The 15,654-nt window shown below is 42.6% G+C and overlaps 1 protein-coding gene and 1 long non-coding RNA gene across 6 annotated transcripts in view; one reads left to right on the top strand and one right to left on the bottom strand.

The window, feature by feature from the left end:
* The window catches only part of SPECC1 (sperm antigen with calponin homology and coiled-coil domains 1), a 145,854-nt gene that overhangs the window by 2,236 nt on the left and 127,964 nt on the right, over positions 1-15,654 (top strand). The window lies entirely within an intron of this gene.
* On the bottom strand, positions 7,601-9,081 carry LOC137164964 (uncharacterized). The gene is made up of 2 exons (XR_010923249.1): positions 8,960-9,081; positions 7,601-8,613 (listed from the first exon to the last, which is right to left on the bottom strand). It is a non-coding gene; the product is annotated as an uncharacterized lncRNA (long non-coding RNA).

Below are 15,654 nucleotides of genomic sequence, written 5' to 3'. Positions count from 1 at the left end.
CAGTATCCTGCACATATGGGTTTATGTTCTGTATGTGAACTAAGGCATTTATCCTGAAAACATTTAAGCCTGTGCTTATCTTTTTAGTATGCAAGTCATCCCATTGACTTCAATGAACTATTCAGGTGAGTAAAATTATACCCATATTTAAGTGTTTGCAGGATTGGAGCCTAGATAGTGTGACTGAGAATTCTTGGTATGGGGAACAAATAGAAACGTGCAGTGAACAAGCTGCTCGCTCCAAACTCTCTCTCTCACAAACACCCACTGGATGCCTGCAAGTTAGTACTGTTAGTACAAATTAGTACTGTTTGATCCTGTCATCATCTGAACAACATGCCTGAAATTACTCTGCTGATTTGGAGTTGCTAAGCCTTCAATATTCAACCTCATCCAAGAAACCTCGATTCTATCAAGAGATTGCTTTTTTTTTTTTTTTTTTTTTTTTAAATCTTGCTTAGCCCTAACTGGAACACTTTCAAAAATTTTTGTCTCTTTGCCCTACAAATAAAATGAAATGTGTTAAACGTGAAAGGTCAATAGCTATTATGTTTTTATAAAACGTATACATAGTGACTGTCACAGTATATGCATTCAGGATCTATCTGTTTAGTTTCACTAGAGGGGAGCACATAGGAGCTTTTAAGAGAGAATTGTTCAGCACCACTGAACCTTTGATTGGAGAATATAGATATGTAGGTCAGTGTCCTGAAGGACAGAGCATTTAAACAACAGAAATAATATTATTGCCTGAAATTTTGATTCTGAAATAAACCTTTCATAGCTGCAGCACTCTAACAGCCCAGCTCTCTGCTGGAAGCGGAGTCCCTCTTCTGCATAGACTTGGGCAGTTATTTTAGGTATTGCTGCACAGAATGTCTTCACAGCTCTCTGTTTTGATTTGTGAAACAATCACTCAAATCCCAGAGTTAGTCCTAAATGACTTAACTCCATGGGAAGCAGTTTAGAGATGGAGACTAAAAGAAAAATTTTTCCTCTCTCTTTCCCCTTTCGGAAAGACTGGGCAGCAATACTGCCAGCTTTGTAGGCCTTCTGTGACTTTGTGGACAGCTAAGCTGCAAGTATTTCTGCATATAGGGCTATTTTTGGAGCTACCTGTGACACACTGAATTGCTGCTGCTTGTGCCCAAGAAGAACAAAAACTGGCCAAACAGGAATGTCCCTGAGTCTCAGATACCACAGTGAGGGATATAGTGTATGGTATTGCCAACACTGAGTGTTAAAAAATCATGAGTCAGGCCTCCAAAATCATATGATTGGCTTGAAAATCGTGAGGTTAAAAATAACACATTTGGGGTTCTTTTTATCTGCCTTCTGCTGTTTGTCTTTAGTGGTCACATTTTTAAGCTTTTATCCATAGCCATTGGGGCTGGTCACCTTTTTTTTTTTTTTTTTTTTTTTTTTTTTAATTAATTTAATGAAACCTGAGTGTCTCACCTACTGACATGATGTCAGGGGTTGGTGCTTTAAGTAAAACAATGAATATCAAAATATGCGTGATAAAATCCCCAAAGCTGGCATAAGCTGCTTGTTGAGCAGCTGCTTCCCCACAGGGCACTCACCATGACCATGAGCGCTCTGCATATCTGCAGAGGGCTGTGGTTTAGAGTATGATCCCAGCTGGAGCTTCCACCCTCCTTTTGGAAGCAGGAAGTACCCTTTATAAATAAAAAACAATGGTGGTAAGTTTTAGAGCAGTTTGCAAAGCAGATGGTGTCAAACCAAATTCTGGTTGAGGTTGGTGGCTTGTTTTCCAGTTGGGAGCTCCCTCCTTTCTTTTCTACTGTTGACTCACGGCCTTTTCCATTTTTTTTTTTATTTTTTTTTAATTTTTTTGCTGCATTCATAATAAATAGATCAGGAAACTGGGAATCAGGACTCATGGGTTCTATTCCCAGTTCTTATTCACTGTCTGACATTCGGTGAGTTACTTTACTTTGCTGTTCAGCCATCTATAATGTGGCGATGATGATACTTTCTTAACTCTCAATTTAATTGTAAGTTTGTTTACCATTTGTAGAGCAGTTTGAGATGGATAGCTCAAGAGAGGGCAAAGTATCTAGTGAAATCTGCCTGCTCTCTGAATTCAGCAACTGAAAGCAACGTTGCTTGACCATGTGAGCCTCACTCAATGCGTTCATAACACACAAATCTAAGCTTGGTGTAGGCTGTGGAAGGGATTGCTTCTCTACTGAACTGACGGGGCTTTCCATGCTCGCAGTTGTCATTATTCTGCTGAACTACTAACATATCCATAAAGACTTGGACTGTAGCCCATAAAGGCAGGGATTTGAGAGTTAAGGCTGAAAAGAAAGCCTGGTGCACTAAGCTCCTGCCTCAGGTTAGCATAAAACAGACTATTTACATTTTTTTCAATATCTCTTAGGATCAGCTGGGTCTGCTCCATGTGACTGAGTTTTGCAATTTGTCAGGAGGCCCAAGACTTGGGTTTGGGGGCTGTTCGTCTGAGCCTTCCTGTTTTCTCTTTCTGTGTCTAATGTGCTATAAATATTTTGTATTTTTACACCCTCTTTGAAGAGTCAGAGAGACATAATTGTATTTTCACCCATAGATTAATGATTAAAAAGTACGTAACATTTCGTAACTTGAGTGCTAAAAAAGATGCGTATCAAGTTTTCTGATATTACCTCCCAGAGAAGTAAGCTGTTGTTATAGGAGCCTGCATTCTCTTTCAGTCTAGAGAGAGGTTGATATAGGAGGGCAAGTGCGTGGGGGAGAGAGACAGTGAAAAGGCAAAGGAATCTTCAGTTTGGCAAATGACATTCAGACTTTGTGAAGCTGCTGAGATGCTCCTGATATTAAGGACCAGGGGCCCAATCCTGCAATCCCTCTGTGTGGAACATGCATGGAATCAGTATGCAATGCAATATAATATCCCAAATGAAGATATTGCCAGTTCAATGACTCAAAACATACAAAAATGTGATTAGGTATAAAAATCTACAGGTTTCTCTTGCTTGCACATGGGTCAAAATCTATGACTCTTTAAATGCCTCTTAGTCTTTATTATATTTCTGTTACTATGTTATTCTGCAATGATTAAGCTATTGCAATGAGACTTTCAGAACCAAAACAGCATTTCTCGGAGTGAGTTCACTTGAAATAGCTCATTTGGTGAGCTGCTGTTCCCTTTTGGATTTTGATAGAATGGGAATTCTGTGTCCAACTCAACAGCGGTGTAAGCCTGTACAGCTCCGTAGACTCCAGTACTCTAGAAGTAAACTGGGCCCTCTGATTCTAAGCCTTCTGTGTCTCTATCATCCTAAAGCTTCCCAGTGTCTAAGCGATTTGATTATGAGTGAGTTGCCTTTAAATATCCATTAACTCTAACAGTCACCATGGTAACTGCTGTAATGGAGCCTCTTGCTGTTAGAAGGTTACCTGGCTCCCTGAGTTATTACAGTTTAATGCTCAGAGACTGTTGGATTCACAGTTGGGCAGAGGTCACAAATGTCAGAAAGGAAATATATATATATATATTTTAAATCTTTATTGAAGGGAATCTTGATGCTGGTGAAAGGAGTGGGAATGACAGCCCTGGAGACTGATGTTGTTGATGCACAGAAAAGGGACTTCATGGGCAGTAGCGGAGCAACTTTTCCCCATTCACTCCCCACTCCCCAGTGTGCTCTGACCCTGTTCAGGAGGAATCTAGGAGAGGGTGGGAGAACACCAGTCTCCGTGGCTGATTCAGTGCTTGGCTTTTCTTCTGGAATGCTAACAAGGTAAATAGTTAGTGTTACTGTAGTTGTAGGTGGCTAACACAAGCAAGCTTAACCTCATCAACTCACTGAACCTTGGTCACCAAACAGCCAGCAGACTGTGATGCCTTTCAGTCACTATCCATCTGGGCCAGATTTCAACTAGAGAGCTGACCAAGAAGGGCCTGATCCAAAGCCCACTGAAGACAAAGGAAAGACTTCCATTGCCTTCAATAGGCTTTGGGCCATGCCCTAAGGTTCTCTATCCCCTTAACAGTAAGAACATTGTCTAAGTTTTATATTTAATTTGAGGAACAAATAATTCCTCTTTCTATGGAGATGTCTAGCTCTTTGGTTAAACATGTTAAACTTTTCATTTGTCTCTTCCTCTCTGCATTTCCTGAGGGCTGTTTGAACTGATCAGTGGACTGAGCATAGGCTGGGAGATAGGAATTCCTGAGCAATAATTATCCACCACTGACCAAGTCACTTCCAAGTTACTAGTCCGAGCACAAATCTGCTCACCCTTCTGCTTTGATGATGGATGAAAAATAATGACGTTGGAGTTGCCCAGGCAAAGAGAAGCAGAGTTGCCAAGGCTGATTTAATGTCTTTGTTTCCTCATTTGTAAACTGGGAATAAAAATACTGACTCCCCTACCTCACAGGATGTCCAGAGTAAACATTTACAGGAGGAGGAAAACCCTGTAAGTGCTAAGTTGTTACTGGGCTGCTTGGTACGTGGCTCTCCCACTTTTCTGTGCACCCATGCTGTGCCTCTAATCTTTTTGTCTGCTCCTCCAGCAGCTTTGCACAGGGGGCTGAGTGCCTTGCCGTGCTGTCCCTCACATCTCTTTTCCTCCTTGCTGTTCTTGCTGATTTACCCACCTGCCTTTTTACACCTTTGTTCTCACCTGGCCTCTGTTCAGTTTCTTTCAGCTGGTATGCCTGCCCAGGTGGCATACTCGATGATTTCTTCCATTTTGATAACCCTCGGCTCTTGTGGGATTTTGTTCTGCTTTTGCTCAACTTTTTCTGTCTCGCTAACTGTTCCAAAACTTGGCTGAATACATCTTCCTCTGACTTTATGTTCTGCTGATCTTGCATCACTGCTTTCTTATTTGAATCTTTGCTGGACACTTGAATTAGTCACTTGCTTTTCAGGGAACTTTGAGAGCTGAGAGTACTTGCTCTAGTCCCAATAGGTCAGAGTCCCAGTTCCATAAACTATGATTCTTCAGGGCTTGGATAGAGACCAGGGGAGAGAGGATGTGTGACTGCAAAGATACATGTTGTTAACAGGGAACTAGCCCCAGTGTCCTGGCCATGTTCCATTTCTATGAATTACATTTTACTAGACCTACCCCAATTTTCCCCCTTAAATGCTACTGTATAATATTGCTGGTCCAGAGTCAAGTTGTATCCAAAGATGGATTCAAGCTACCTGATTTACAGCCTGTAAAATGCTTTGAGTTCTTTTAGGATTCAAGGAGCTATAGAAATGTAAGGAGATTATTATTTTGTTCATTAGCTAACTGAGCCCACCTACGTGCAACATCTATTGTTCCCCCAGGAGTCAGAAGGCTTGTGCTGTATGTAGGTTGCTACTACCTCATTCTAGCTATTTTCTTGCTTCTCTGCTTATTGTGTCTGCTGCCTTCAGATTTTGACGAATTTGAGTGGTATTTCTGTTTGTAAATCAGGCTAGTGGTCAAAGTAACTGTGCTTTAGAAGAAAACAAGAGAATGGGTCCTGGACCTTGTGTGGTTATTTGCATTAAATTTCTGGGCCTTGTGTTTGATGACAGCTGATGTGATAGATAGCATTGTGTACATCTATGAAGAATAGACCTGCTATTTCTCTTAAGGAAAAGTTCATGCTGCTGACACATGAATCCAGGAAGTAGAGGTTTGTGCCTCACTGTTTCAGGGGTGATTAAAATCTGGGGCATGTACCAGCTGTACACCTCTTCCGCTGAATTTAGAAGTGTCCCAATTGATTTTAGCTGCAATAAGATGATTGTGTGTTTAAATACCTGTGGACTGAGGATTTGCAGCTGTGTAATTTCTATGATTAGCAACCATGTAATGCAAGGATTTAATCTTTATATAAATCATGAAAACAGAACCAGAAATTCAGGATGAAATTTCCTTGCATTCCTTCAATGCATATTTTATAATACAAACTTACTGTTAGTTCTGGGAAGACCTCAAAGTTGGAAGTGCCAATAAGGACCCCAACAATGTGATGAATGTTTCAAGTTTCTGAGTCTGTAAAATTGTCTTGTTAGTGGTTAATTTTGAGTGGCAGCAAGGCCTGGAGGAATGAGTATTTATTTGGGAGGGAGAAATTGCTCAACTCTCATCCAGACTTTCCCACTGACTGTCTGGATTTTGTCAAGTCCCTAAAGCCAAAATGTTCAAACTGTATTCAAATGATGACAAATTGGAGAAGGTTCAGAGAAGAGCCACAAGAATGATTAATGGATTAGAAAACCTACCTTACTGTGGTAGATGCAAGGAGTTCTATCTATTTAGCTCAACAAAGAGAAGGTTAAAGGGTGACTTGATCACAATCTATAAGTTCCTGCATGAGGAAGAAATATTGAATAGTGGGCTCTTCAATCTAGCAAGAAAAGCGTAACATGAATCAGTGGCTGGAAACTGAAGCTAGATAAATTGAGACTGGAAATAAGGAACACATTTTTAACAGTGAAAGTAATTAACTATTTGGAACAAGTTACTAAGGATCATGGTGGATTTTCCATCACAGACAATTTTTAAATAAAGATTGGATTTTTTTTCTAAAAGATCTGATCTAGAAAGTTCCATAGCCTGTGTTATATAGGAGGATAGACTAGATGATCACAATGGTCCCTTCTGGCCTTGCAATCTATAAAGAGCGGTCTGTGATTTTGGGTGCCTAATTTAAAACAACTTGTCTGATGTTCAAAGATGCTGAACACCTGTAAATCAGCTGAAGTCAATGGGCTCTGCAGGTGCTTTCAGTACCTCTGAAAATTGGACCACTAACGTCTATGTTCCTCAGTTTCCTTTTCTCTAAAATGGATATTGCTAGCCTACATTAGAAACTTGTTTGATGTCAGTAAAGCACTTTGAGATTCTGGAACTGAGGGTAAGAAAGATGTACTAGGATTTTATTATATCCATAATCAAATTTCATAGTTCTCAGAAACCCTGCCTTACATTAGAGAGCCCATTCATCTCCTGGGATTTGAACTATATGCACTTCATCATTTTTCTTTGTCAGTTTGTCCTGATTCTTATTGCTGGCATGTATGTTGTATTGGAGCTGTGCCTGCAGTGCTGCTGCCATTGTAGAGCAGTCAGCAGTTCCATGGGAAGCTCTTCAAAAACAGAGTTGATAACTCAGTTGTTTTTATGTATATCAACCTGAAATGCACCATAAAACTCTAAGCCTGGAGGCACCCTTCCACCAGCCCACTGAATTTAGTATATTCTATTTCAAAGCAGCCTCAGAAGCACATCCTGTCCAATTCTAAATTCCTTTTCCTGCTCTGAGAGTTGGTGGCATGCAGCAAAAATGTAGTAATGTGGTGGTTCTGGGAAAGCATCTTACAATGTCAAATGACTGTCTGTCCTGGTTAGTTTCCTATTGTGTTAGCTCTGGGGAAGCCGTGGACCTGATGATGTGCCACCTTTTCCAGCACTTGATTCAAGGAGGAGCTCCAGGGGAGTGCACCTGCTGGGCTACCTGAATATTCCAGTTACATCCAGGTAGAGGGCACTTACTGTGCTGCTTGAACAAGGTTACTCTCAATGGATTGTTAATGGGATGATGGCTTCAAAACATATACAGTGGAAAACTATCAATGAAAAAGTTAAAATAAAAAAATGGAGATCCCAAACCTTTAATTCACCCTCCACTTGCTATGTTGGGCATTAGTTATTCATTTTCCTAGGAATACAACAGCACCTTCTCCATCATTCATGACTTGTCCAAAGGAGCCCTGAATGTGCCCAGCCCTTCATTGGGGAGCATTAGATCATAGCTTGATATTCATTTCACTTGTAAATTTCTTGTCCTTCTGAATGGAAGGGAAAGCCACAGTAAAGCTACCCTTTCTCCAGTGAGCGTCTTTACGGGCCTTTTCTATCCTTCACTTCTGTCACACTTACATCACTGAAGCATGTCACCACCTTCAGCTTTTCTGATTCATATTTTTGTCAGTGATATATCATTGCCACTGAGAGAACCTTGCATCAATTAGTGCAGTTAAAAACAGGAGGAAAGTTTCATTTCACTGTCTAAGGCTTTGTTTGCTTTGTTGTTATGATGGTGGTTTTGGCACAACATGTATATTGTGGTTTCTCATGCTTTAATTTACATGGTGATCAAAGATTTAGGAAATAGCCTTGTTAGTCCTCAGTCAGATTCTTGAATACACAGGCCACTGTCTGCATTTTTCTTCTGGGCAGAAGTAAGTGCATATCAGTTTCTGCTCCCTGCACTCCAGGGCACAGGCAGTGACATAGGCTTTACCTTATTTGGCACATCCTGGTTTCCCCCTCATCATCTCAACTGCATAATTTCTCATCTGGAATTCCTGCAGCTTCAGAAAATTCAACAGATGTTCCTTATCCTTTCTCTGAGCCTTTCTGCAGAACCTTTCTCTGTCTGCTACTGGGAGATGTAAGTGATTGTGATTGATGATGCAGCAAGAGAGTGGGATGCTGCCAAAAGTGCACCATGTGGAAATTGATCTAATACCAATTTTCACCAAGTAAAAACCAGTTTCAGGGTATATAATCTTCTGGTTGTCCTGTCTGCAGCAGATGCTGAAAGCACATAAACTCCTGTCTCTGGGGTAAGTTACTCTCCTGCTGAAACTGTAAAGGAAAATACATGAAAGGGCTTTGAAAATGACTTGGTTCACAGTAATGCTTTCAACATGTTAAAGTTGCAATGTTATTGCTATTAACATTTCAAACAGCTCTTGGGTATCCAAGCCGGTCTGGTAACTGAAGCGTTTTCATATGCTATGTTGCTTAATACATGCAGTAAGGAATTCTTTTCCTCCCAACTGTACATGTTTCTGACATTGTATTGAAAAGTCCTGGTGAATTAACTGAGAGTGATAGTCAAACCACCAATACCACAAGATGGAATTGCAGCCTTATGTGTATTTGTGAAATGGTGGTGGTCCTACACTGCTCAAAAATGATCAACACTTACTGTGTAGACTCAAAACTCTTCCTGATATCTGGCTCTGTTACAATGTAATACAACAAACTCCACCCAAACCTTCTCCTTTGGTGTGGCTTTTCTGAGGAGAGGAGAGGAGAGGACAGTTCATCCCCGTACACCTCTCTCCAGAGGGTTTAGTCCCAACTCCTTTATGTGGGTTAATGAGCTGCGCCTGCCAGAATGAGTCAGCAGGACTTAATTAGCATTTCCCTGCAGGATGCCAACACCTGCTTCCAGGGTGGGTCAACAGGAGAACCTAACTCCCCTGTTACAGAGCAGAAGGGCACCCACCCACTTCCTGGGTTTTGAATAGTACAGAGCAGAAAGGCTTTTTACCTGCCGGTACCTATGTTTTCCCCTGCTACAGCTAGTGTCAGCAATTACACCCAAAGTAGGACAGGGAGCTGTGTTCCTTAGGTGCTTCCATAGTAGCTAAGCAAGCACAGAGCTACGTTAGCTGGGGTGCAGTGCAGAGATGGTCAAACCAGCCTAGGTGAAATGTGTGTGAAAATGTAATCTTCAGAGATGTTTTTTAAAAGGGCTTGTTTTAGTGATGGTTTTTTTTCCTTCTCCACATAGAGTCCCTTGCTCATTGGGGATCTTAAATGGTTCATTGATCTTGTAAGAAGATGCATATGTTACCCTTTAATGTTCTGCTTGGGAACTGGAGAGGGGTGCTGAAAACTTCTGGAGCCTCTTCCAAACTCTTATAATTTTGAAAACAAATTTAGTCTCTTAGTTGACATGTCCTTGATTTTTCCCTGTTCCTTGATGTTTCAGTGTTCTTTACTTTTTCAAAATCTCAACAGTGCAGAATAAAGGAAGCTGGCTGTTAATCTGCCTCATGTGGGCTTCCCTGTCTCCTATGACCTTTGTCACTCCTCCTATGTGAGATTTCTAACAATCCTGCCCTCTTCTAGGAGTGTCCACACCAGGCGTTGCAGATCAAAGCTTATGGCTGTGGCATAGGCTGAGCTCCCTGGGTGCCTGGATGGGAATGTGTATCTGTGTAATGTTCCCCATAACACAGGAAATTCTTGAATTCTTCAAGTCTGCACTCAAGCATGGGCTGCAGCCTTGCAGGCAACAGCCCCAGGGTTCACTTTTTCCATCCACCCTTTTGATTAGCATCCTCTTATTCACCAAGAAGCAGGGTGTTTTAAGTGAAATGGAAGCTGATTGTTGCCCCATGATTCATTCTGCACATGGTCTGCTAGAGCCTTGAACTTCCTTCCTGTCATCCACAATGAAAATGAGAAAAGAAAAACAAAAAGGAATTTGTATCAGATCTGCACAGGGAGGAAACAGACAGGGTGAACCCAGCCCCAAAGCCACAGCCTGACTCCACTAATACCCACTCTGCCTGCTGACTTTCCCTTGTAATTACCTCCAGGCTTTATATCTGCAGACAATAAAGTTCTATGTCTTAAAACTGAATTAGAGACTCCCTTGAAAACCATACCCATGTTGACATCACAGCCTTGTTTCTGGAATCTCTTTGTAATGGCTTTTGCACATGCAAGTGCAGTGTGTAAATGCCTGTTTTTGGATTCAAGTTGTGCATTGGCCCTGTTCTGTTCCCTGTATTAGGCTTTTTCCCACATCCCTATTTATGGGCACCTGCCTTCCAAATGAGCCTCACCACTGGAATCCAGCCTTTGATCCTTTCCATCACACTGAGCCTTAAACAGGATTGTGGCTGAAAAAGAGCATACCCACTGCACGCCAAAGCATACAAGGGTTAGCTTCCTGGGGTGCTGTGTTGTTTTGGTGCACTGACTGGCAGGGTTCGTTCATTGTGATGCTGTTCATAACACATTGCTATAATTCCACTTCTGCTGTGTAAGTGATCAGATTTTGCCCAATGGCATGTGTGTTCTAGGAGATTACGGTTATAAAGTGAGTGGGAGGCAGTGGATAGATGTGTGCGCACACAATTTGTTAACTCTGCCTCTGACTGCAGTTCCACATTTGTTTGACAGATGATCTATTTCAGATAGGAATCTTGCAGATTCTTTATTTAATTTAAAATTACTTTTATATCCTCACTTCATGCCCCTGCTACTGAGTGAAAGGAAGGACGTCTAATGCCCTGAACTAGGACTCAGGTTTAACTTCTTACCCTAACCCTGCCACAGACTTCCAGTGTGACCTTGGACAAGTCATTTAATATATCTGTACCTTGGCTCCTCAGTTGTCAATGGAAATTATATTTTCCTCCCTTGCGAGGATAAATTCTTTAGTGTACGTGAGGTGCTCAGAAATTAGAGTGACGAGTGCCATAGAAAAGGCTATGAATAAATTAATATTGTAGATTTCTTCGTTTTTGGGGGGATTGTGTAGCACAGTTACTCTGTTATACCCAATGTACTCGTGCCAAGCATTTTCAGCATTGGGTTTTGGTCAAGTTATATCTGTCACAGCTAAAAATATCTTTGAGAACAAATATAGTAGTTATTTTTCCTTGTGTGTGTTGGGGGGGTGGGGGAGGTTTAGGGATAGGAAATTCTATTGAACTGACAATCCAGGGCTGGTTTTCCACTGAGCCCCATATGAATTGCCAGTGATGGCAAAGAGACAGTATTATGCATCAGTCCAAAAAATGTGTGTGTATTTTCAAACAGGGAACCTTTTCAGGTGGTGCACGTTGGCCTCGTGTCTCTGGCATTTACTATTGGTTTTGACTCTGCATTTTGCAGTTTCCCTTTCTGGTTCTGAAAGCCGCTCAAAGTCCAAATAGAGTGGAAATTTGAGTGCTATCAGGCGGTTCCTACATATTGCATACCTGAGTGACTTCATTGCTTATACATTTTCACCAAAAATAACATAACTTGCCCCCCAGGAGGAGAAGCAAAGTTCATTTAGATGAGAATATCTGCTAGTAATTTGTTAATGTGGATGGCAGAGAGTACTGCCTTGTGACTCCATGTCTAGCTGGCAACCGGTCACAAGCGGAGTTCCCCAGGGGTCGGTCCTGGGGCCGGTTTTGTTCAACATCTTCATTAATGATCTGGAGGATGGGGTAGATTGCACCCTCAGCAAGTTTGCAGATGACACTAAGCTGGGGGAGTGGTAGATACCCTGGAAGGTAGGGCTAGGATACAGAAGGACCTAAACAAACTGGAGGATTGGGCCAAAAGAAATCTAATGAGGTTCAACAAAGATAAGTGCAGAGTCCTCCACTTAGGAAGGAAGAATCCCATGCACAGCTATAGACTGGGGACCGATGAGCTAGGCAGCAGTTCTGCAGAAAAGGACCTGGGGGTAACCATGGATAAAAAGCTGGATATGAGTCAGCAGTGTGCCCTGGTTGTCAAGAAGGCTAATAGCATATTGGGCTGCATTAGGAAGGGCATTGCCAGCAGGTCGCGGGAAGTGATTATTCCCCTCTATTCGGCATTGGTGAGGCCGCATTTAGCGTATTGTGTCCAGTTTTGGGCCCCCCACTACAAAAAGGATGTGGACAAGTTGGAGAGAGTACAGCGGAGGGCAACCAAAATTATTAGGGGGCTGGAGCACAGGACTTATGAGGAGAGGCTAAGGGAACTGGGCTTGTTTAGTCTGCAAAAGAGAAGAATGAGGGGGGATTTGATAGCGGCCAGGGAGGATGGGGCTAGGCTGTTCTCGGTGGTGGCAGATGACAGAACAAGGAGCAATGGTCTCAAGTTACGGGGGGGAGGTCTAGGTTGGACATTAGGAAAAAGGTTTTCACTAGGAGGGTGGTGAAGCACTGGAATGGGTTACCTAGGGAGGTGGTGGAATCTCCATCTTTAGAGGTTTTTAAGCTGAGGCTTGACAAAGCCCTGGCTGGGATGATACAGCTGAGGTTAGTCCTGCTTTGAGCAGGGGGTTGGACTAGATACCTCCTGAGGTCCCTTCCAACTCTAATATTCTATGATTCTATGACTATAGCTTGTGGCTGGGAGAGGTCTCAAAAGCCTCATAGACACTTAAAAAAATAAGGATGGAAAGGCTCTGTTATCTTTGGTCACCAAATCTGTCCCCAAGTAGAGCAAAGGTTGGCAAGCCAGACTGAATACTCTAAATAAGCGACGACTTTGTGTTTTACATGGTCTGCAGCTTTGGGACCTGGACATAGCCTCCTCTGCTTCCAGGATCCAAGGTCCATAGCTTGAGACCAACTGCTCTATAGTGAAAACATTTGGACCAGCAATGATCTAGAAATAGCCTTTGGATGAAGAGTTTAAACGTGGCACATCATTGGCTTCCTTTAGGGCTGTGTCAGGACATCTTGGTCCCCAGAATGAGCATTTCGGGAGGGACTCAGTAAGGGCAAAACTATACATAGGCAACCACTAAATTTAAGCTCTGATTGTAAACAGCTGGCTAAAATAAACCCTCCCTAGCTTTCTTTTCTAAGGAGATTGCTGTTGTATCACTAATGTCACTTATGTCCTGGCCTCACATCGCAGTGAAAAAACCCCACACCTAATTCTAGAGATGGACTTAGGGTATTAGTTTAAGTCTGAATGACCTAGGATCCAGAGAATTTTGCAAATAGTCCTGTTTCTATAATGTGCCAAAGCAAAACCCTAGCTCTGAACATTCCCAAACTTGGAAGTGTTTGAAATCCAGATTTGGTTCTTATTTCTCTCCTCTGCACTCAGGAGACCTCACCTCTGCAATTCCCGTCTGTAAAGAACCCTTGTCCCTTCTTAACACAAGAACATAGGAATGGCTATGGATCAGACCTATGGTCTATCTAGCCCAGTATCCTGTCTTCTGGCAGTGGCCAATGCCAGGTGCTTCAGAGGGAATGAACAGAACAGGTAATCATCAAGTGATCCATCCCGTCACCCATTCTTTTCTCTGCACACACTAAAGCTCGCTCACTCCAGAGGGCATAAGGGGGAGGGAAATCCACCCAGGCATTTCTCAGACCCTTGTCCTTATTCACTTTTTTCTAGCCAAGGAGCTGATTGGCGCTTCTGCCTGGTCAACCACAGACAGGTCGTTGAAATCTGATGGTGCTAGGCACTCTTCCCGTTGCCCTCCAGGAGCTGAGTGTGCTATCTGCACAGGGCTCTCAGACCTTGACAATTTGGGGAGCTCTAGAGCTGGCCTTCTATCTCCGCCGTCCCCCCCCCCCCCCTCAGCATGTTAAACCATGACTGAATCTCTGTTTTAGTGTAAAAACCCCACTCTGCACCTTTTCAAGGCAGTGGTAGAGGTGAAGGAAATGCATCTCTTGGCTGGGGCAACTGGGGAGCTGATTCTTAGTATGATATATAAGGGCTTATGGGTGCAGTACCAGCTTCTGTAATTTTCCCCCACAGAAAGACCAAAAGACCCCCACAGAAAACATGTCTTTTTGGTGCCTGCCTTGTTATCTTTTCTGCAATATGCATGCTACGTGTTTCAGTTGATCCGATTATGCAGACTAGACTGGGGCTTATCATACCATCTACCAATGTACGCTTCTGTTCTGAGGGTTCAGGGAGTAAGGAACCCTTCCCTGCTTTCTGATCCCTGCAGATCTCTGAGCTCAGGTACAAATGGCCTGCCAGCATGAATTCCTTCTGGTATGATGGAAGTATAATTTTTCTCTTTCCCTTGAGTGAGTGAGTGTGTATGTGTATGTGTGCGTATGTGCATGCGCGTGTGTGTGCTGAATGCCAAAGCACTGGTAAAGCCAGCTTGCTTCCGTATGTGAATCATTTCTCAAGCAGCTCTCTGTGTCTCATTGCAATGTGGTTTTCCTCTCAGGGAAGCACTAAAGCCCTGCATTCTTAGTCTGGCTTGCACATGCTGTCAGAAGCTAGCAGGAGACCGTTTTCCTTTTGATACAAGGAGGAGAAAAAGCTTTCATTGTAAGTATTTAATCTTTTTTTTATTTGTAAAATGGGAACTGGATTCTCTCTAGTGGGATTTAGTGGACAGACATGCATTCTTGCAGCAAGTGGACCTGCCTTGCTCAACAACACCTGCGTGTAATGTCTGACTCTAATTAAAACTAGATTGGATGAAGCATTAGAAAATGTATTGTAAGGAACATTCCTTCATTGATGGGGAGCTGGGCTGGCTGATCTATCAGATATTAATGACAGAAAATTATCCTATGAGAAGTGGCTACTGTCTATTTTTCTGTTCAGCTGCATGGAGTTGAGCTAGTGACTGATGGGCTGAAGCTGTCACTCTGCCTGCTTTGGCTCTCTCCTCTCCCTGATGTGTTCCAACAGCAGGGTCGAAGAGGAGCACAAATAGGTTTCCCCAGCCCTGCTGCTGAGACCGTCCAGTCAAGAAAGCGGAGATGTGGAGCAGGCTGCTGTGCAAGCAGCTTCAGAAAAAAATTGGCAGTTACCTTGTTTGCAAAGGCAATGAGTACAAATGGTGGGGAGCATCGCCACATCTGTGCTTTCTCACTTCATCATGGAAGGGGCTGCTGAGAATTTCAGGCAGAAGCTTCACTTTCAGCAGTTTAGTAATTGGCCATAAAAATATGCTTTGGGCTGAATCTTGATGGTAATAGCAATTGTAATAATAATACCCAGCACTTATATAGATCATTACGGCTTTGCAGAGCTGTACAAATGCTAATTAAGCCTTGTGTTTGTAATGAAGCATTACTGGCAGAGCTGGACAGGCAACAGGGACTCTTTTCACCTTCCCCTGATCAACACAATCTCTCTCTTTAGATGTTGCCCCTTAACATGGTTTGTTTA

Source organism: Emydura macquarii, unplaced genomic scaffold (genome assembly GCF_026122565.2).
Source record: "Emydura macquarii macquarii isolate MOO-44397 ecotype Brisbane River unplaced genomic scaffold, CSIRO-AGI_Emac_v2 contig_2699, whole genome shotgun sequence".
In the NCBI taxonomy this organism is placed as follows: domain Eukaryota; kingdom Metazoa; phylum Chordata; order Testudines; family Chelidae; genus Emydura; species Emydura macquarii.
Note: the sequence above shows the minus strand (reverse complement) of the source record. Positions and strands in the feature narration are given on the sequence as shown.